Source organism: Neophocaena asiaeorientalis, unplaced genomic scaffold, assembly GCF_003031525.2.
Source record: "Neophocaena asiaeorientalis asiaeorientalis breed wild unplaced genomic scaffold, Neophocaena_asiaeorientalis_V1.1 scaffold521, whole genome shotgun sequence".
Lineage (NCBI taxonomy): Eukaryota > Metazoa > Chordata > Mammalia > Artiodactyla > Phocoenidae > Neophocaena > Neophocaena asiaeorientalis.
Window position 1 is genome coordinate 1 of NW_020174712.1, and position 6,670 is coordinate 6,670.

General features: G+C 47.8%; 1 long non-coding RNA gene across 2 annotated transcripts in view; it reads left to right on the forward strand.

Annotated features, from left to right (window-relative positions):
* The first annotated feature begins 5,556 nt into the window (after positions 1–5,556).
* LOC112409727 (uncharacterized) overlaps positions 5,557–6,670 on the forward strand; it is a 12,018-nt gene continuing 10,904 nt past the window's right edge. For both annotated transcript variants that reach the window (XR_003005204.1, XR_003005205.1), the window contains exons 1-2: positions 5,557–6,248; positions 6,495–6,612. This is a non-coding gene — a long non-coding RNA (uncharacterized LOC112409727). The remainder of the gene's footprint in view (positions 6,249–6,494; positions 6,613–6,670) is intronic.

Below are 6,670 nucleotides of genomic sequence, written 5' to 3' on the forward strand. Positions count from 1 at the left end.
GGTGTGGGGTGTCTTGTGGCGAGTCCCAGCGTCTCCCTGTGCATGACTGTTGGGCAGTCAGTTGTGATTCTGGTGCGGAGCGTCCCTGTGCTCGGCCATCCTGAAGCAATCTCAGTGCCATTATTTTTGGTCATTGCTTGTTCAGCAGCTGTGATTTTGGTGGGAATCCTAGGAGAGGCTGCAGCAGCAAAGACCTAGTTGAAGAGGCTGGAGAGCTTTATCTCCTTTTTGCCTCTAGTTTATCTAAAGTTTTCTCCAGCCCAGAAACCGATTTATGTCCTCACACTTGTAGGAGAGGAAATCAGACCTTTAACATTTTTGGCCAATGCAGAGCTCACCTTTTGGAAGGTTTGAATCCTTTCCTCCCAGGCCCGGGCAGCCCATCAGCCCCTTAGGGACAGTCAGTTGTGGAGGAGTTCCAACTCAGAGAAGAATGCACACTTTGAAAAATCCACCCCGTGTCTGCTGATTGGAGCATTTAGACCACTGACATTTAAAGTCATTAATGGTAAGTACACACCTATTGCTATTTGTATTCTGTTTCCCACTTCTTATAGTTTCTTCTCTGTTTCTTGTTTCTCATGTTGTGGTTTGATTTGTCTTCAGTAGTATGCTTGGTTTCCTTTCTTTTTGGTTTTTGTGTATCTGGTAGGTCTTTGATTTGTGGTTACCATGGGGCTCATATGTTGATCCATAATTATATGTACTTGCTTTAAACTGATAGTCAAATATTTAAGTTCAGACATGTCCTAAAATATTTTTTTTTACTCCCCTCGTACAGTGTATATTTGATGTTATAGTTTACATCTTCATGTTCATCCCTTTACTGTTATAATTGCTTTTAGTCTTGTTTTGTGTTTCAGTCTACATACTGGTTTCAGTGATCTTAAATCCTTAGTATATATTTGCCTTTCCTATTGGGCTTTTCCCTTTCCTACAGATTCCTGTTACTTCTCTGTTTCAAAAAGACCCTTCAACACTTCTAGAATAGTTTTAGTATTACTGAATTCTTTTGGGTTTTGACTGCCTGAGAAATTCTTTATCCTTCTGTCTCATATGATGATCTTACTGGGTACAGTATCTGAGGTGGCAGGGTTTTCCCTTTGAGAACTCTGTATGTATGCTGCCCCCTTTAGGCCTGCAAACTTTCCACAGAGGAATCAGCTGATAGTGTTATGGGGATTCCCTTGTATATAACTGTTTTCCTGTTGCCTTTAGAATCCTCTATAACTTTTGCTGTTTTAATCGTGGTATGTCTCAGTGTGAGTCTCTTTGTGTTCATGTTGTTTGGGACCCTCTGCGCTTCCTGTACTTGGGTATCTGTTTCCTTTTTTAGGTTTGGGAAGTTTTCAGCCATAATTTCTTCAAAATACGTTTGATCCCCTTCCTTCTCCTTGTAGAGAATCCCTATTATGGAAATGCTGACACAATTTTATATTATCCCATAGATCCTGTATGTAGCTTTCTTTTTTTCATGTGTCTTTCTGTCTGCTGTTCTGATTGGGTGATTTCTATTCTCTCTCTCAGTTCACTTATGTGTTGTTCTGTGTCATTCAGTCTGCTATTCATTGCTTCTAGAGCGCTTTTTAATCTCAGATTTAATTACCTGTTTTTTTAAAGTATCTTTTTGATTAGGCTGTCTTTATAGCTTCTAGTTCCTTATTAAAATAATCTGTGCTTAGATCAATTCTTAATTCAGTTAGCATTTTTAATTCATTGTCTGGTAGACTCATTACCTTTGTTTCATTATTTTTTCAGGGCTTTGCTCTCTTTCAGTTGAGAATAGTTCCCCTGCGTTGTCGTTTTTCTTAAATTTCTGTGTCTGAATTTAGGTGAAACAGTTACCTGCTGTGATCTCGAAGGGAGTGGATGGCTCTGTTCCTTGAAGTGTTTTTTCCTTCTTTCTGCATTGGGGCCGTTGCTCCGAAGGAGGGGATTGCTGGAGCAAGTGGGGCTCATGTGCTCACAGAGGTCTGTGCTGGTGTCTGCCCTTCCGCTTGGATGCAGCCCAGTGTCGCGTCTTTCCCCCGTTGTGGCTGTCCGAGACCTAGTGCAAGGCTGTGGCGTGGAGTGGGTGGGTGAGCAGATTAGCTCAGCTGGGAGTGGGGGGTTGTGGTGTGCTGCAGGGGTTCTAGCAGCCCCACTGTTGTTAGAGGGTCTGGGCTGCCTGTGTGGTGCACCGACAGTGGCTGCCACCACCCCATCTGGACCTCACCCCGGGCCCCTAGGCCACTCCTGTGGCCCTCGATTGAGTCTCCTCCCAGGGCCTGGCTTCCCTAGAAACACTGCTGAGGTGTGGCATGGAGTGCATGGCATGTCTCCTCACTCGGACTGGGGAGCCTGGCAGACTGGGGAGCCTGGCAGGCTGGGAGCCACTAGGTCAGACCTCTCTCCAGCCTGTCCAGTGGCGAGCCAGCACCTATGCACTCCTCGTGAACGGAGCCTAGGCTTCTCCAGCCTTCATACCTGTTACAACAGTTCTCCAACCAGCCAAGGGAGGCTTGTGTCCACTACACAGGGCCCCAGGCCTGGGAGGCCCAGTCTGGCTTGCCTGGCTCACTCCCAAGGGCAAGTGTCCACCTGCACAATCTCCCTCTTCTTAGTACCCTCCCAGGGGCAGGGGTCCCGAACCAATGCTTTTCTTCCTGTCCTCGCTGGTTACGTATCTTCCTGCAGCCTTGGTTGTACAGCAGCTCTGCCAGTTTCCACGTAGTTCCCCTGAGAACTGCTCCACGTGTAGATGCATTTGACGTCTGTGGGAGGGGGTGAGCTCCACGCCCTTTGCTCCCACCTTGTTCTCCCTCCTCTGGGGGTCTCGACAGTGCTGTGACTCGGCCCCTCCTACCCAGCTTGTGCTTCCTTCTTTATCACTTGCAGATCTTTTCTGGTAGGTTCGAGTCTTTGTCAACAATATATTCTTCGCACACTGTAATTCTGGTTTGCCCTTGAGAGCAGGCGAGCTCAGGGTCTCCCCTCTGCCATCTTGGGAACTCTCTCTCCTGCGTGTAACTTTTGACTCCCCTAAACTCAACTACTATACTATTGACCAGAAGCCTTACCGGTAGTGTAGTCAATGAACATATTTTCTATGTGTGTATTCACTGCATCGTCACAGAGAAGTAAGCTAGAGAAAACGTTAACGTCATAAGGAATACTTATAACACTGCATTTATCAATGATGTACGTTTACAAGGTGAGTCATCTGTCAGTATGTCAATATTATGATATAAAACACTGCAGAGGTTCCATATATTACTAACATTAGGCATCAAAAACAATGAAAATTCATTTTTATTTACAGGAATAATGGTTCAGGCATTGATAACGAAGCAGCAGCAATATGACGTATGTAGTGTGGACAGGAGTGTCACCTGCCATTCCAGTAAACAAAGATACTAGGCACAATCAAGCCACCAGCCGCTGCAGCTGCCCTGAGGGCGTGCCCTGCGGGGATCCAGGAAACATTCTGTGCTCTGGGTACCAGCCCTAGATCGTTTAAGTGCACATCTAAAGAATAATTTCAGTGAGGCCAGATTCTTCATCTTCCCATACATACAAAAGCACTAAAATTATTAACCTGAACTGTCTGGGGCTTTGGTGTGTGTGATAAGCAGTAATCTTTGACTAAATTCTTGTCTTCCAGCATAAACTCGATGCATCTTGGCACCTCCCTTACCTGCTGAGAGGCTGTCTCCTGGGCTTAAAACTTTAACTTGCAGCTTTTGGGTTGTATGTTTTCCTTCAGTCAGCGGCTTTGGTGACCTGAAGGGAACTTGGAGCAGGCTTCTCCTCTGCCTGAGCCCTGCAGGGACTGGCGGACTGGCCAGCAGAGGCCTCTTGTGCCCAGCCGTCTCCTTGGTGAGCCCCCCTGGTCTCAGATCTCCTGTTACTGGCTGATCCTATTGTATTTGGTGGTGGATAAATCCCTCACTGGAGGGGAGGAGGTTTTCCTTGAATTTAATTTCAAGAAGAAGTACCTGGGTTATCCCAGTTGAGGGATGTTGGGGAGATTTTACTCAGTTGAAAGACACTGAGTTTGGTTGGACTGGGAAATTAGGTGGGAGACTGACATGTCATTTTTCCTTTATTTGGCTACTTTAACAGATTACTGGAATAAAAATGAAGATGTCCCTTCTTTGGAGCTGAAAGCCCTTATGAGCCATCTCCTTCCTGACAGCACTGGCTTTCTCAGGCAACTGGGAAACTTGTGGGAGTGGTGGAGGTAAGTCCTCATACTGGGCTGCCATCTGTAGAGGGAAACCCACTCATCTCAGCTGGGGACACACATAAGAGCCAGCCACTCAGTGCTGCAAGCACCCACTGTGGTCTTAGGCTACAGAAAGTAGGACCTGTAAGAGCGCTGCACTGGCTCTGGGCTAAAATCCCAAGGAATCAGGCTCACAGCCAGCACACTGGCCCACCACGGGATCATCAGGAATGATTCTTACCTCAACAGATGGACCCTGGAATGGGAAACAAAACAGATTAGCTCAGCTGGGAGTGGGGGGTTGTGGTGTGCTGCAGGGGTTCTAGCAGCCCCACTGTTGTTAGAGGGTCTGGGCTGCCTGTGTGGTGCACCGACAGTGGCTGCCACCACCCCATCTGGACCTCACCCCGGGCCCCTAGGCCACTCCTGTGGCCCTCGATTGAGTCTCCTCCCAGGGCCTGGCATCCCTAGAAACACTGCTGAGGTGTGGCATGGAGTGCATGGCATGTCTCCTCACTCGGACTGGGGAGCCTGGCAGACTGGGGAGCCTGGCAGGCTGGGAGCCACTAGGTCAGACCTCTCTCCAGCCTGTCCAGTGGCGAGCCAGCACCTATGCACTCCTCGTGAACGGAGCCTAGGCTTCTCCAGCCTTCATACCTGTTACAACAGTTCTCCAACCAGCCAAGGGAGGCTTGTGTCCACTACACAGGGCCCCAGGCCTGGGAGGCCCAGTCTGGCTTGCCTGGCTCACTCCCAAGGGCAAGTGTCCACCTGCACAATCTCCCTCTTCTTAGTACCCTCCCAGGGGCAGGGGTCCCGAACCAATGCTTTTCTTCCTGTCCTCGCTGGTTACGTATCTTCCTGCAGCCTTGGTTGTACAGCAGCTCTGCCAGTTTCCACGTAGTTCCCCTGAGAACTGCTCCACGTGTAGATGCATTTGACGTCTGTGGGAGGGGGTGAGCTCCACGCCCTTTGCTCCCACCTTGTTCTCCCTCCTCTGGGGGTCTCGACAGTGCTGTGACTCGGCCCCTCCTACCCAGCTTGTGCTTCCTTCTTTATCACTTGCAGATCTTTTCTGGTAGGTTCGAGTCTTTGTCAACAATATATTCTTCGCACACTGTAATTCTGGTTTGCCCTTGAGAGCAGGCGAGCTCAGGGTCTCCCCTCTGCCATCTTGGGAACTCTCTCTCCTGCGTGTAACTTTTGACTCCCCTAAACTCAACTACTATACTATTGACCAGAAGCCTTACCGGTAGTGTAGTCAATGAACATATTTTCTATGTGTGTATTCACTGCATCGTCACAGAGAAGTAAGCTAGAGAAAACGTTAACGTCATAAGGAATACTTATAACACTGCATTTATCAATGATGTACGTTTACAAGGTGAGTCATCTGTCAGTATGTCAATATTATGATATAAAACACTGCAGAGGTTCCATATATTACTAACATTAGGCATCAAAAACAATGAAAATTCATTTTTATTTACAGGAATAATGGTTCAGGCATTGATAACGAAGCAGCAGCAATATGACGTATGTAGTGTGGACAGGAGTGTCACCTGCCATTCCAGTAAACAAAGATACTAGGCACAATCAAGCCACCAGCCGCTGCAGCTGCCCTGAGGGCGTGCCCTGCGGGGATCCAGGAAACATTCTGTGCTCTGGGTACCAGCCCTAGATCGTTTAAGTGCACATCTAAAGAATAATTTCAGTGAGGCCAGATTCTTCATCTTCCCATACATACAAAAGCACTAAAATTATTAACCTGAACTGTCTGGGGCTTTGGTGTGTGTGATAAGCAGTAATCTTTGACTAAATTCTTGTCTTCCAGCATAAACTCGATGCATCTTGGCACCTCCCTTACCTGCTGAGAGGCTGTCTCCTGGGCTTAAAACTTTAACTTGCAGCTTTTGGGTTGTATGTTTTCCTTCAGTCAGCGGCTTTGGTGACCTGAAGGGAACGTGGAGCAGGCTTTTCCTCTGCCTGAGCCCTGCAGGGACTGGCCAGCAGAGGCCTCTTGTGCCCAGCCGTCTCCTTGGTGAGCCCCCCTGGTCTCAGATCTCCTGTTACTGGCTGATCCTATTGTATTTGGTGGTGGATAAATCCCTCACTGGAGGGGAGGAGGTTTTCCTTGAATTTAATTTCAAGAAGAAGTACCTGGGTTATCCCAGTTGAGGGATGTTGGGGAGATTTTACTCAGTTGAAAGACACTGAGTTTGGTTGGACTGGGAAATTAGGTGGGAGACTGACATGTCATTTTTCCTTTATTTGGCTACTTTAACAGATTATTGGAATAAAAATGAAGATGTCCCTTCTTTGGAGCTGAAAGCCCTTATGAGCCATCTCCTTCCTGACAGCACTGGCTTTCTCAGGCAACTGGGAAACTTGTGGGAGTGGTGGAGGTAAGTCCTCATACTGGGCTGCTATCTGTAGAGGGAAACCCACTCATCTCAGCTGGGG